This window comes from Heterocephalus glaber, unplaced genomic scaffold (genome assembly GCF_053883595.1).
Source record: "Heterocephalus glaber isolate CG9 unplaced genomic scaffold, H.glaber_assembly_v1.0 deba00000331, whole genome shotgun sequence".
Lineage (NCBI taxonomy): Eukaryota > Metazoa > Chordata > Mammalia > Rodentia > Bathyergidae > Heterocephalus > Heterocephalus glaber.
Window position 1 is genome coordinate 57,396,491 of NW_028258142.1, and position 15,252 is coordinate 57,411,742.

Here is a 15,252-nt window from a genome sequence, read left to right on the forward strand (position 1 = left end):
CAACAGCTACAGGGATGGCTCCATCAGCCACGATGGGCATCATAAGCCAAACTGTGTCCCCATAAAATTTATATGTTGGAGTCCACCCCATGTATCTCAGAATGTAACCATATTTTGAGATAAGAACTTTAAAGAGATGATCAAGTTTAATTGAAGTCATTAAGATAGGATCCTAATCTAATATTACCAGAGCTCCTTGGGGGGCGGGTGCTTCCCCACATGTGTGTGTGTGTGTGAGTGTGTGAGTGTGTGTGTGTGTGTGTGTGTGTCTGTATGTGTAGTATTGGGGATTGAACCCAGGGATTTTGTACAGAGTTACAGCCCCAGACCTTTTCTTATTTTTGACAGGATCTCAGTAAATCACTAAGTTGCCTGACCTGGGCTCAAATTTGCCATCCTCCTGTCTCAGCCTCCCAGAGTGCTGAGATTACAGACATGTGCCACCATGCCCAGCTATTGGAGCTAAGAAGGGGAGGGTGATATCAGGCATGCATACTTAAAGAGAATAATCAATAAACAGCAGAAGGAAGGCAGCGATCTGCAAGCCAGAGAGAATCCTCTGTAGAAACTAAGCATTTTACTCGAAATGAAAGACCAAAACCTAAGAGTTAAAACTATAAAGCTATTAGAAGAAAGCAGAGCAGGGAAGCTTCATGACATTGGGATTGGCAATGAGTGTTTTGGATATGACAAAAGAATAAGCAACAAAATAAAAGCCAGATAAATTGGATTTTATCAAAGTTAAAAACTTTGGCAAATCAAAAGATACTATCAAGAGGGTGAAAAGACAATCCACAGAATGAGAGAAAATATTGCAAATCATATATCTGATGAGAGCACAGTATCCAGAATGTATAAAGAACTCCTACAACTCAACAAACAACCCAGTTCAAGACTGGGTTGAATAGATGTTTCAAAAGACTTGAACAGAGAAAATAAGCAAGTAGCCAGTAAGCACAACATTGCTAATCATTAGGAAATGCAAATCAAAACGGTAAGATACTACTTCACACCCATTAAGGCGCTACTATATAAAAGAAACAAAAAGGCCTGGGATTTAGCTCAGTGGTTCCACAGCCTGCCTTGCAAGCACAAGGTCCCGAGTTCAATCCCCAGTACAAAAAAAAAAAAAATATATATATATATATATATATATATATAATTGCAAGTGTTGATTAGGATGTGGAGAAACTGGAACCATCATGCATTGCTGCTGTGAATGCAAAATCATACAGCCACCAGGGAAAACATTTTGATGGTTTCTCAAACAGTTAAGCATAATGTTGTCATATAATACAGAAATTTCACTTCTGGGGAGATATCCCAAAGAATTAAAAGCAGGGACTCAGATACTTGCTGCTATGATTTCAAGTTTTTGTCCCTTTCCAAAATATGTTGGAAACTTACTCCCCCATGCAACAGCACTGAGTGGTGGAACCTAATGGGAAGGTGTAGGTCACAAGGACTCACCTCACAAATGGATTCCCGGCACCATGAAAGTATCTGCAGGGGTGGCCTTCTGCTTTCCACGTTGTGACAGTGCAATAGGAAGGCCCACACCCACGTGGGCACCTTGATCCTGGGCTTCCCAGCCTCCAGAATCATGCAAGAATACATTTCTATGCTTTATAAAATTATGCTGTTAGAGCACCTAAAAGTGGACTAAGAAACGTATACATCTTCATGAGTGGCATTATTCACCATACCCAAGAGACAGGTGCAACCCAAATGTCCACCAACAAAGGAATAGATAAACAAAAGGTAGCCACAGGGCTGGGGATTTAGCTCAGTGGTGCCACCGCCTGCCTCACAAGCACAAGGTCCTGAGTTTGATACCCGGTACCACAAAAAAAAAAAAGGTAGCCGGCACATACAATGGAATATTACACAGCTTTTAAAAAGAATGAAGCCCTGATACATGCTACAACATGGATGCACCTTGAGGACTTTATGCTAGATGGAATAAACCAGGCACAAAAGGATAACTATTGCGTGATTTTACATATGTAAGGTACATAGAACAGTTACATTCACAGAGCCAGAACATAACACAAGAGGTTACCAAGGGCTGAGGAAAGAGATGCAAGGGGACATATTGCTTACGGAGTATGGAATTTCTATTTGAGATAATGGAAAATTCAGGAAATGGATGACAGTGATGGCTTCACAACAATGGGAATGTGCTTCGTGCTTCTCAATTGCACACCTAAAACTGGTTACACGATCATCTTTATGTCAGGTATATTTTATCACATTAAAAAAAGAATTATGTAAAAAGTCAATCAGTGTGATTCATTTTACATTCAATTATATGGACAGGTAATAACAGAAAAAAGAAGACAAATTATTTCATAAAATTCAACCCTCAGGATTTGGGATATAGCTCAGTGGAACAGCACTTGCCTAGCATAGTCAAGACCCTGGGTTCAATCCCCAGCACTACATTAATAAATAAGTAATTCAACACCCATTTGTGGTTTTTCTTTTGTGATTCTTACTTTAAGAACAGAAGGAAGGGCCAGGGATTTAGCTCAGTGGTTCTGCCACCTGCCTTGCAAGCGAAAGGACCCAAGTTCAATCCCCAGTACCAAAAAAAAAGAACAGACAGAAACTTCCTCAACTAGAGGGGCTGTTTATTTATTTATTGGTTTATTTTTGTGGTGCTGGAGATCAAACCCAGGGCTGCACACATGCTGTGCAAGAGCTCTACTACTTAGCCTCCCTCCCAGGCTTTAAAGGATCTTTTTTTTTTTTTGGTACCAGGGATCGAACTTGGGTCCTTCTGCTTTCGAAGTAGGTGGGGGAACCACTGAGCTAAATCCCTGGCCCTAGGGTATCTTTTAAAACAACAACTACCACAAACTTTGTTTAATAGCAAAATGTTCAAAGTTTCACCTCTAAGATGGGAATGTCCACAGTCAATAGTATTCTGGAATACCTCTAATTCAAGGAGAAGAAATCAAAGTTAGAGGAATTGGAAAAAAAGAAATAAAAATGTCATTATTTATAGATATTATGATTGTATGCAAAAGAAATCTACTCTTCAACCACTGGAAAGTGGCCCTCATTTTCCTCTCTTCTTTGTCTTCAGCAACTGGTTAAATGACAAGATCTAAGAACAGTTAACAGGCTGGTGGCGCAAGCCTGTAATCCCAGCACTCAAAAGGCTGAGGCAAGAGGATTGCTGTGAGTTCAAGGCCAGCCTGAGCTACACACCGAGACCCTATCACAATAAACAAACAAACAAAAAGAACATTTAACGGAACTTTTCCAACAAAGCAAGCTCAATATGCAGAAAATGCCCCCAGAAATTGATCAGAATAAAGACCAAATGGTGGGCATTTTGAAAGGAAAGAGATGGCTTCTTACTCCTGCTTCTCAAATTGAAGAAGGAATATGGGGCCATAGTTCCTACCGCTGGGTCTATCACCACAAACCACCTATAAATGAGTTAGAGATGACATCTCCCCAATTCCCACATGGATGAAGGATCTGGGGACGTCTTAAAGGCCAGCTTCTTGCTGGGTATTTTTAGTGAAGGAAACAAATCCTTCCTGTGCCCTCCCGAGGAAGAGCCAGAGGAGCAGGAAGAGCAAGCGCTTCTTTCAGTAACACAGCGATGCAGAACCTCCCACAAGTGGGCCTCACCCTACAAGCCGGGTCCCTTCTGACTGCTGGACCCACCACGCAGCGGCTTCCCCGAGGCACACGGTTCATGCCACAGAAGTTACCGAAGAAGAAGAAGAGCTTGGCTTGGAAAGATTTAAGCGGAGAGTTTCTGGGGAAAGGCGTGGCTTTATTCCAGGTGGAACTGTGGCTCCCCTGGCCAAAAGCTGAGAAGACGCTGACCGAAGAACCAGCCAGATCCTTGAAGTGTGCCCAACGTCCTTCCTGGGGTGGAGCTGCGGGCATTCATTCCGCTCTAAGGTTTCCTCCATAACAGAAGCACTAGCACCTCCATTAGCAGCCCCTTCTGCATCAGGTCTGTTTGCAGTGTAATGCTTTTTTTTTTTTTTTTTTTTTTTTTTTTGGTACCAGGGATCAAACTCGGGACCTTGCGCTTGTGAGGCAGGCGGTGGAACCACTGAGCTAAATCCCTGGCTCATGCAGTGTAATGTCTTAATCAGAGTCTACTGTCAAATATTTTAGGAGTACTTTAATGGTTAGTGCTTGCATGCATTGCTGGGTGTTGAACTTAGGGCCCTGTGCATGCTGGGCAAGTGCTCTACTGCTGAGCTGCACCCCACACACTGTGATAGTGCATCAGCAGCATACATGACAACATTGCGAGTTCTCCAGCAGAGGCTGTCTATTGCAAGGGTCATCTCTACTGCCAGTTACCCAGGACTGTTTTAAGTTAGAAAACTGAATAGCAGCATGGGATACTGAAGAAATGCACTTTTCTCTATAATATGTAGGTTGTTGCAATTGTTGCTTATCCATTTGGTTGTTACAGGAGCTCTGCTTGATTTGCTTAATAGTACCTATTGCCTGTATTTCTACCTCTCATAATGAGCACTCTGTGCTACATTTTAATAAGCTGGAGCCTGGCCAAGTGCACAAGTCTTTTTGAAAGAAATTTGGTTTAGTTGCACAAAACTGATGAGTTTTAAGAGGCCATTAATGGCCTGGAAGTACTTTTTGTGGGTGTGAAACAAATGGTGAGAATTCAATTGGTCCCTATATGTAGCACTGAAATTAAGGCCAGTTTGTCAAGTCATGTTCTTGCCCTTTATTTTAATACCAGGGATTGAACTCGGGACCTTGTGCTTGCAAGGCAGGTGCTGGAACCACTGAGCTAAATCCCCAGCCATTCATGCCCTTTTACATACAGCAATACCTCAGTTCACAAAAGCTTCCATTTGCAAACAGTTCCATTTGGCCAAATTTTGCTTCCGTTCACAAACTCCACATCAGGTGACAAACACGACCACAGCCATCCTCACCACACAAACACAAATGCAGGTGCCTTCCTCGGTACCATAAAACAAATTAAATCCATAAGCCAGGTACCACTGTACAGCATCTATCAACAAACATCGTAACACTTGAAGAAATCTGAAACACCTTACAATTAGAATTAATAAGTGAAAAGCAAGGCTACACTTACAAGGTCAATATATTAAATCTTATGTACTATTACCAACAATTAGAAAATGGAAGGTGTTTTTTTTTTTGGTACCGGGGCTCGAACTTGGGTCCTTGCGCTTGCACAGCAGGTGGCAAAACCACTGAGCTAAATCCCCAGCAAAAAAATGGAAGTTTTGTAGGATAACATTTACAGTCTCATTTTTTAAAATCAAATATCTAAAATAAATCTAACAAATTGAATAAGGCATCTACACATCTACACAGAAAACTGCATGACATTAGTGTGAGAATTAAATAACTAAAAAAAAGAGGGGACATACCATGTTCATAGACCCAATATAGTTAGGATATCAATTCTTCCCAAATCTACCTATAGATTCAATTCAATCCCTATCAAAACCCCGGCATATTGCATCTCTGGGTGTGTGTGTGTGTGTGTGTGTGTGTGTGTGTGTAAATTGGCAAAATGATCAAGGCAATCTTGAAAGTAAGATTTATACTTCTAGATATGAGGAAATACTACACCTATAATATTATATTTGTATGATCAGCTGTAGTAACTCAGACAATGTGCTCTTGCCACAAAGATAAGCAGAGGAGTACAATAGAATTGAGACTCCAAAACCTGACTGGCCCTACAGGCTCAGCCGAGGTAAGGCAAATGTGACACTGCAGCAAACAGGAAAAAGGTGGCTGTTTTCAATAAAGGATGCCAGCTGCGGACCCAAAAGGGAAAAGTTAATCTTGACCTCACATCAGACACAAAAACCTATCCCTGACAGTGTAGAGCTACACATGATGGCGCATGCCCATAATCCCTGATAGTGTTGATCTAAATGTACAATAAAACAGAAACACTTCCAGAAGAACGAACTTATGGATTGAAATGGCACAGAAAGAACAAGACAGTCTTGTGTTCTGGAGTCAAACTCCTACATGTGAAATCCAGTTCCAAACTTTGGCAAATCATTTAACCCTTCTGTGGGAACTGCCTCATCTGCAAAACAGTGACATTAATGAGCAAGGGACTGTTGTGAGCATGGAGCAGAATGACCCCTGGGCAGCAGGTAGAATGGTGCTTAATGTACATCAGGTGCTTAGCAAGCATTTCTGTTGTCGGCCTCTGCCCTGGAAGGGGGAGCGCTTGCTTCACTTGGTGTAGAAACCTCGAGTTCAGGGCTGGGATGTGTGCACTTCCTTTCATCAACCTGGAGATGTCCGTAGTGGGTGCATTGCCCCCAAATCCATGGCACTTGTTGAACAGCTGCCTGACAGTTTCCAGATTCAGATTGGGGGACAATGAAAAGGAAGTGGGTGACAGTACTTATTCAGGGAAGTGAGGGACAGATTCCTTTCCAGTTGCCAAAATCTTTCCGTATGGTTGAGCAGTAAGACAGTCTGAGAACTATGGGAGAATAAGGCAGTACATAAGTCCCGCACTTCACAATGAGATCATCAGGAAATGAAGAGTATGCAACAGGTGCTGCTGGTCACAGAGACGAAACCGTACACAGGGACGGATGTGTCAAAGCCCCTGGAGGAGGGGGGATCAAAGGCATGGAAGAGCCTGGTGAGACTGAGTCACACCCACTCTGAGTACCTGCCCTGGAAGACAACTGCTCAGAGGTGGCAACCCCTAACTCTGGCATGATTTGCTCTATTTGCTTAAGAAACACCCAGGCCTGGAATTGCCTGGGCAGGGATTACAGGTTGGGACGAGGAAGCCCTGGCAGAGAGAGGAGGAGAGGAAGTCGGCCGGGGACACCCACCCACGGCCCTCTCCTGCTGACAGCAGGCATCGCTGGGCGTGCTGTCGAGCGACAGTTCTAAGAAGCCCTTTGTGTGCTGGCTGGCTCTGCTCACCATCCCTTTGAGCAAAGGATGGATGCATCTTCTCTTACCTCTTCAGTAAATTCGGGGTGGAAACCAAACACCTTTCTCATACTATCCAGAGTCCTCCAAAACAAGAGGAGGAGCTCTACAAGAAATAAAACTCAGAAATCAAGTAGGCTTTCTAACCACACAGGAGGAGCAGGGTGTGAAGTGCGCAGATTTGCCCACCCTGCTCCCTTGTCCCCAGTCTTGTTCTTCATGTCTCCTGGTCTCACCTGCTCGCTCCGTGGGGCTCCTCCTGAAGGAAGCCAGTGAGCAATCAGTTCGGGGTCACTGGCTCCCTGTTCTCCCCTTCCCCTACTGGCTGCACTGTTTGCTCTTCTTCCACCTTATTCTAGAATCTCCATCAAAGGACAATGGGAAAAATATGAAATAAAATTAACTAAGTGTCGAGAAAGAGCCATAAGCTGATTTTTAATTATTTTTATGACTATTACTATATCAGCATTCTTCCTGTATCCAGTTTCCCTCTTCCTCAAAGTTGTAAAATTCTCTCTCTCCCTGTTTTAATTGACGAAGGCAGCTTGCGCCCAGACCTCGCTTGGTCCTGGTTGAGAACCATGGGGCTGTGAACTTCCTGTCAGACATGCTTTCGGAGGATTCAGTTCTTACACTCATTTCTTGGATTACTAAATTCTCACATGATAAAAGAAAAGTACATTTGAATACTTATCTTCCCAGATTATGAATTCCGTATTTATAACTACATTTTTTTTGAAAAGAGCAAATCATCTTCCATCCACAAAACCTGTTCTTCATCTTTTAGTATAAAAATAACCTCGACTGGAGGCCCCACCACCCCCGTCCCTGACCTTGAGTCCCGGGGGCTCAGCGCTCTGTGCACCCCAGCAACCTCAGGTCCCCAAGGTTCACCGGCAGCCTTTTCTCGGTGCCTTCAGCAGATCCTTGCCTGCGGCCCTCACCTCCACCCTGCCCTCCATAGTGATCTACTCCTCGCATGGACACGGACGCAGTCAACGGCCTCCCACAGCCTCCACGCCGAAGGTCAAGACCCTGGTGGTGCACACAAGGGCTCCATGATCAGCATCCCTTCCACTGTCTTTGTCCCCATTCCCAGATCTTTGGTCCATGCTGGGGACCGGGCTCCCTTGGAGTTCCCCGGTGCCCCGCTGTTCTTGCTCACAGGTTCCCACAGCAGAAGCCCCTGGGCCCATCCACTTCCTCTGCACCCAGGTTCCCCCAGGCGCTGCCCCTAACCCCGATGTCCGTGCTGCCCGGTGCCCAGCCGTCCACGTCTCTCTTCTCACAGTGCAGGGGCCAGGTCTCGTTTCCTCACCACCAGCACGCGGCCTGACCCCCAGCAGCTATTCATTCAACAAACACTCCCCGCATGTGTTGAAGTGACAGTCACACGCGCAGAGTGTATATTTCAACTGTTTAGAAGTTGAGTGTGTGAAACACACAGTATGAAAGAATAGAAAACAAATGTGTTTTCCAAACTTTTTCATAGCTTTGGATCCAGAGCACTAAACCAGCCCTTTGTTCTTCCCACAAACTGGTGGCGTGGAGCCAGGGCACTGAGTTGCTTTGGCTTCCTGAATAATTGCAGTAAACATCGATTGCATTGCTCACTCAGTGCGGTGCTCATGCTCCGTGCTGTGCGGACAGGGCCCTCAGTGGCACAGCCTCCCTCTTAGGTGAGAACCACTCAGAGATCCGAGAAGACCCAGGTGCTGGGAGATCCTGTTCGGGCTGGTGATGGAACTAGGATCTGGACTCTGACCTCTCACCCACAGCTCTTGCTGTTGGCTGTGGCCGGTTCTGTGAGAGTCAAGGTTGGGAGGTGTCGAGAGAAGATGACATTAAAGGCACTTTGGGGAGTTCCTGTCATCAGACGTCGGCACCCTTTGCAAGTCGCACGTTGGAGCACATTAAGGCGATTTTTCTCTCACTCACATCGTGAAGGCCCCAGTGCACTGAGCGAGCTCATCGCCGTCACCATGCAGCACGCTGGGGACAGAGGCATCATCCCGGGGCTCGGCATAGCCAGCTGTCACCCGCATTAGCGGAAGGCGACCCCTTGCGGGTGGGAGCCGACCGCTGTGCCCATCCCACTTCCTGGAGGGCCCTGAGCTGGCAGTGACCTCCTTGTCGGCTCAGCTCTAGGGGCTCCCTCCTCACACACATGTGTGCGTACGGAGTTCGGATCTGTGAGCTGTGTAGACAGAGTGCTCCCCTCAAATTCGGATCCTCCTGCCTGCCCTGAGTCAGGACGTCTGAGGCTGGCCACGATGTTGATTCACATGTTAGGCTCTCTCTTAGGAAACTGCCACACGCCTCTTCCTTCCCTTGGGCCTGAACCTTTCCAGCTTCAGCTTAAAACAGTCCCTACCTAATTTATTCTTCACAGGGGTGAAGAACAGATGCTTGGGCCTAGTGGGTCAAAAGATATTCTTGCAAGTTTTGTTTCATTTTGTTTTGTTTGTGACAGGGCCTCGCTATGTAGTTCAGGCCAGGCTTGAACTCATACATAGCCCAGGCTGGCCTCATACATGCAGTGATTCTCCTGCCTCAGCCTCCGGAGCACTAGGATGAACAACCTTGTGCCACCAGGTACCTGCCACTCCTGAGAGTCACCTGTGCGATCTGTCTTTGTTTCCTCCACAACACTAAGATTCGATCAGACGCTTGCAAGGTTCTTGGACCACAGTTAGAAAACTACATAGATAGACAGATGCAGAACCGAAAATGTGAACCCATAAATGCTTTTAAATTCCTTTGAGAAAGTTTAAGGAAGCCAACCATTTTCTCGTGGGAAATTATGATTCAGGCCCTTTTTTCTGTTTACATCAAGTACATTATGACCCAACCCCAATTAACTTTAGGTAAAGGAAGTCAAGAACAAAAGGTCTGGATTAGCATCGAGGAATCATCAACTCTCCAAGAGCACAAAGAGTACAATGGAATCTACTATACGATTTCTTTTTGCTGGACAGAGTAGCTTAGCAACACATATTTACTTCCTGTAATAAAAAGGATGAGTCCCATCAAATGGAGAGTTCTTGCATGATGAATCACAGCGGAGGCCCAAGTTTCCCGCTGGCATTGTGTGGAGCCCCGTAGGATGGTCATAACCATCCTCCTAGAGGAAAACGCATCAGGAGCAAGACCAGGACCGGAACAGGAAGTGCTCCTGCTCCAGCTGGAGACTCACAGCAGCATCGCAAATGCGGGAGCTCAGAGTCCTTTCGTGGGTGTCTTCATTTGTGCTTGGGGACCACCTCGACATCCTGAATCAACTGAAAACGCTTACCTGTCGTGGTCACTCAGACTTTGGGGAAGAGCCGGAAGTCTCACAGTGCCAGATCCAGTGAGTGAGGTGGCTGAGGATGTACTGTGATCTTTCTAGGAGATGCCTTTCTGTTGGATGGCGCTCAGGCAGCATTCACTGTTTCTGATGGCATCTCGTAAAGACATTCATGGAAGAGGACTCCAGAATTGCTTCGGAAGTAGCAGAAATGATGGGATAAGTGTGTTGGAAGCAGAGGAAAGCATATTTTTATTTTATGAAAAGCTAAAATTTCAAAACAAAATAATAAAAGAGTAACAACAGTTAATACACTGTGTATCATTTTATCTTCAAAGTAGTTACTCGGAATACAAGAAATAGGCTAGGGGCTGGGGATTTAGCTCAGTGGTTCTGCCGCCTGCCTTGCAAGTGTAAGGACCTGAGTTCGATCCCCGGTACCAAAAAAAAAAGAAATAGGCTAAAAAGTCTTACCCAAAAAAAGCAGTATTTTGAGAGGGATTAGTGGCCTGTCTTTTATTGTTATAAATTTTTTAATGTAAATGCAGTATTTTTTCACTCTCTCCATCTCTTTACACTGCTATTCAATCAATATCTAGAACTCTTCTTATTTTTCAAAACTGACTGCAAGAGAAAGAGACTTTAGCTGGGGATTTAGCTTAGTGGTTCCGCCACCTGCCTCAAAAGCACAAGGTCCCAAGTTATATCCCTGGTACCAAAAAAAAGAGAAAAAGACTATGAACAAATCCTCAGTAGCACAGGAACTAGCACAAAGAATCAACAACTGGGATCTCATCCTTAAAAAGCTTCTGCACTGCAAGAGAAAAAGACTTTATGAACAAAACTGAAATTCTATATCCATTAAAAAATAAGACTCCCAGGGCTGGGGATGTAGCTCAGTGGTTCCGCTGCCTGCCTCATGAGCTCAAGGTCCCGAGTTTGATCCCTGCTACCAAAAAAAAAAGACTTCCCATTTCTTCCCCACTGCCCCTAGAACCACCATTGTACTCTGTGTCTCTATGAATCACATGATATCTGTCTTGCTGAGTCAAGCTTATCTCACCTAGCACAATGTCCTCAAGGCTCATTCATATTGCAGCATGCATCTCAAATTCTTTCCTTTTTACCTGCTGAGCAATATTCCACATTTCATAATTATTTTGTCCCATCTGTAGAATATTTGCGTGAGGTTAGGGGAACAAAAGCTCAATTATGTAACTTTCCTTCCCTTCTCAAACCTTATGAAATGAATGTAATGGCTGAGATATAACTTTATATCTCTTGTAAATGGGACCACAGAGAATCCAAAAGAAAAATCCCTTATTCCAAATGTGAGGACCATATGTTCCACCAGAGATGCTAACCTGGGATCCCTGGATCCCTAATGGAGTCATGGATTTCAAGAAGTTGAGAGCTGGCTGGAGGCGGGATCAGCATGAAATAAATCAGAATGAGTTATGCAGAAAAACCTGATGAAATCACAAAAGATGAGTGGATGGCAAAGCTCAATGACTGATATGTCCAGCAAGCAGACATGAATTGGCTCGTCGTGAACTACCCAGTGTCGGATTCAGGAGGCCTTCACCTTGATCAACAGCCTCCATCCAGGGCTCTGTCTTCACTTTCACTGGCAACAGCAGCATTTGATTGAGACTGCAGCAGTGCTGGAGTTGCCCAGACACAGCTGGCAGAGCAGGGCGAGGGGGGCAGAGAGCCTCCCGGAGATGGAGCGCACGGCTCTGCTGGCCTTTGACAGCCCCAAGGAGTCACCCTTCGGAGGCCTTCTCCACATGATGCAGAGGCAACAAGTGTGCAGTGAAGTCAACCAAGCTGTTCTAGATTATGAGAATCGTGAGTCAACACCCAAGCTGGCAAAATTCCTGAAACTATGACTTTGGGCTCAGAACCAGCTGGACCGGAAGAAAGTAAAATATCCCCACATGACAGACCTCAGCAAGGTTGTGATCTAGGAGCCCAAGTAGAGCTGGTGCAGGCGGACCCTGGCACTGCCGTGGTGGCACAGGACTCACCTCCCTTCGGACTGGGACGGAAAGATTTTCCCTCCAGTAGAGAACCCTTCATTCCCTTGTACGTTTCTTTGACCTGGAATCTCTTTTTAAAGGGAACGTGTCCCTTTTAAATGCTGGCCAACCCACCGGAAAGACACTCTTTGGAAGTCTGAGCGCTCTGTGCACTGTGGTACATCCTCAGGATTTCGACATGTTGCTGGTTACTGTCCCACTGCTCCTGGTGTTTCTGACCCCTGAGGGTTTACCTTGTCATTGAGTGCTGCATTATTAGGGAATATCGGTTAACTTAAGGCCTCCCATTCAGAGAACAGGAAGAGCATTGATCATTCTTTTGCTTTCTGTAGCTCGCAGGCAGACAGTATGTTTTCTTAATTTTCCTAAGTCCTGTCAGGCCTTTATTTTCGGTTTTTCCTTACCCCTTGTTTTTCTTTTTTTGTTTTGTTTTGTTTGTCATAGGAAAGAATATATAAATTTGTAAATCCTAATTTTAAAAAAAAAGAGTTCAGAGCTGAATCTCACTGTCTGCCTTTGCTTTTTTCTGAGGAAAGTCCTTTATCATCTTTTCTAAGGGGTCTTCCACCCCCATCCAACCCTTAGGTCCATGGTGACTCCCACTCCCCACTGCACCCTGAATTCTGAGCGCCAACTCCCTCGGAAGATGGTCAGAGGGCTCCAGACACAGCCGTGCCTGGCCTCCATTCCTCACAGCTTATAAGCAATCATGCTGTAATACCAGAAAAAAGGTAAATATTCAAACTATGTTCACCAAGTTGAGCTTCAAAAGTATGGTAATGGGTAGTAGAAATGACATGCCAAAATGGGGTGCAGAAGCATACGCCTGTAATCCCAGCACTCTGAGAGGCTGAGGCGGGAAGATCACACGTTTGAGCCCAACTTCAGCAACTTAGTGAGACCTTCTCTCAAAATTTAAAAAAAAAAATTGTTTTAAAAAGGGCTGGGGATGATGTGGCTTAGTGCAAAGACCCTGAGTTCAATCACCGGTGCTGAAAAGGAGGGGGGAGGGAGGGTCACAGTCTGTGTAAGAGCTGCTGTCTGTGGAGAAACGTCTCCCTTGTGCCCAGGTCCGGGAAGCCTGGCGCCGGAACAAACCAGCAGTGCTCCACTTCTCCCACAAGGAGAGCCGGTAGGCGACTGCATCTTCCTCTCAGGGGCGGCCTCCGGGGAGCTCCGATGGCATTTCCAGCCACTGTCAGCCCCAGGCCCTGCATGCAGTGCTGCCATTGTCCAGCCTCTTCCCACTTCTCTGAACCTGCAGCTGCTCCTTCACGCCATGTCCCGGTGGCTGTAGTGGCATCTGTGGTCCGTGACACGGATGACTAACGGGAGCAGGTGAACTAGGCAACCAGACTGAGGGCTGCCACGCGGCATCCTCTGCTTCCTTCCTGTCACGCTGCACCCTCCGCCTCCCGCTCGGGTCCCCTGGCCAGGCTGCGGGTGGCAGCACCTTTACCAACGTCCCCACTCTGTCCCTACCCCCTGCTCTTACAGCTACAGCTTTCTTAGGGTTTGAAGCACCATGCCCCCTCTCCCCCTTCAGTGCCGGGGTGGTGATGGCTGCTCATGTCTCTTCTGCTGTCCCCAGAGTGAGTTCCCAACCTTCCTGGTTCTTCCATCCACGCCCAGGGCTAGGTACAGATTGCCATTCCGTCTCCCTCAGGAGTCAGCGTCGCTGGGGACGGAGGCTGCCAAGGCCATCGCAGTGAGCTGGGCTTGGTTGCTGCTTCTCCCTCACACAATGTCCCAGAAGCACTGCGCTGTATGGATTTCCGGGAAGGCCCAGCTCCCAAGCCTCTGGGTTATGCCTGCTTGTCCCTCCCCTGAGACCTCCTCCCTGCCCGCCCTGGTCCCCTGGTCACCTCACAGTGCTCAGAACCGTGTCCTGGACTTCAGCTCTGCCTCCCCACCAGACTGTCAGCTCCCTGGGCCAGGGTGTGGGGCTGTCACGTCCCCAACACCAGACTCCATGGGAAACACCAGTGAAGAAATGAGAGAAAACAGGGACTCACAGGCCCGGGACCCGGGCTGGGCTCTGCTCGGTGGCAGAGTGTGTGCCTGGCCAGAACTGCCACTGTGTGCTGGCCAGCTACCAGGGTGGCCGGGGCCAGGACAGGCATGGCGCTGTGGAGCAGGGTGAGGCACACACGGCACCCAAGGGAGCACGATAGCAGGTGACCCCCAGTGACCCCAGAGAAGGCTGCATTGGAGATGGGTGTGGGATAAACGGGAGGGGACCGTGGCCGGGCACAGGGCATTCACTGAGCGGACGGGGAGAGGTAAGGAGGGAAACGGGCCAGTGTGTCCCACAAAGCCCACACCTCCCCCTTTCTCACCTCCCTGTGTGAACATGGCAGCCCTAACCACCACCCTGCCTCAAAAGGAGCTTCCAGAAAGGCTGCTGTGGAGCAAGCTCAGTATTCTTTCGTGACTAAAAACGTGGCCTCTGGTGCCATGAAAACCTCCATGGGCATCACCTTGCTCACCTAGTGACCCTGGCCGGGCGACCCAAGTGCTTCAAGCTCCAGTTCCCTCCTCTGCGAAGGGTGGGCAGTCTCGTCCCAAGGGTGTTGGTTACTTGGTTACTTGGATGTGCCTGCAGGCACATAAACGTGAGTCCTATCAGTTGTACTTTATTACCATTGTCTCTAGGCCTCATGTCTGAGGTGACCTACCCAGGGGAACTCAGCTGTGAGGCCCGAGAGCACAAGGACAGTGATCCCCTGGTCTGTCCCCACCTGCAAATAGGACAGGCAGGGATGCCAGCACGAGCTTACAGTGCTGGATCACAGCACTGAATGCGCTGCTATCCTTTTTCAATACTGAAGACTCCAAGTTTGGGATTCCTACCCTTTTCACACATTCTCTTCACTCTGAAAACTCTTAAATTCAGTATAATGTTTTCCATTTTGAAAATGAGGAAACAAAGCCGGGTGTGGTGGTGGCACATGCCTA

At 46.9% G+C, this 15,252-nt stretch overlaps 1 pseudogene; it reads left to right on the plus strand.

Moving 5' to 3' along the window:
- Window positions 1–11,702: 11,702 nt before the first annotated feature.
- Window positions 11,703–12,234, plus strand: LOC110350872 (glucose-induced degradation protein 8 homolog pseudogene; annotated as a pseudogene).
- The last annotated feature ends 3,018 nt before the right edge of the window (window positions 12,235–15,252 follow it).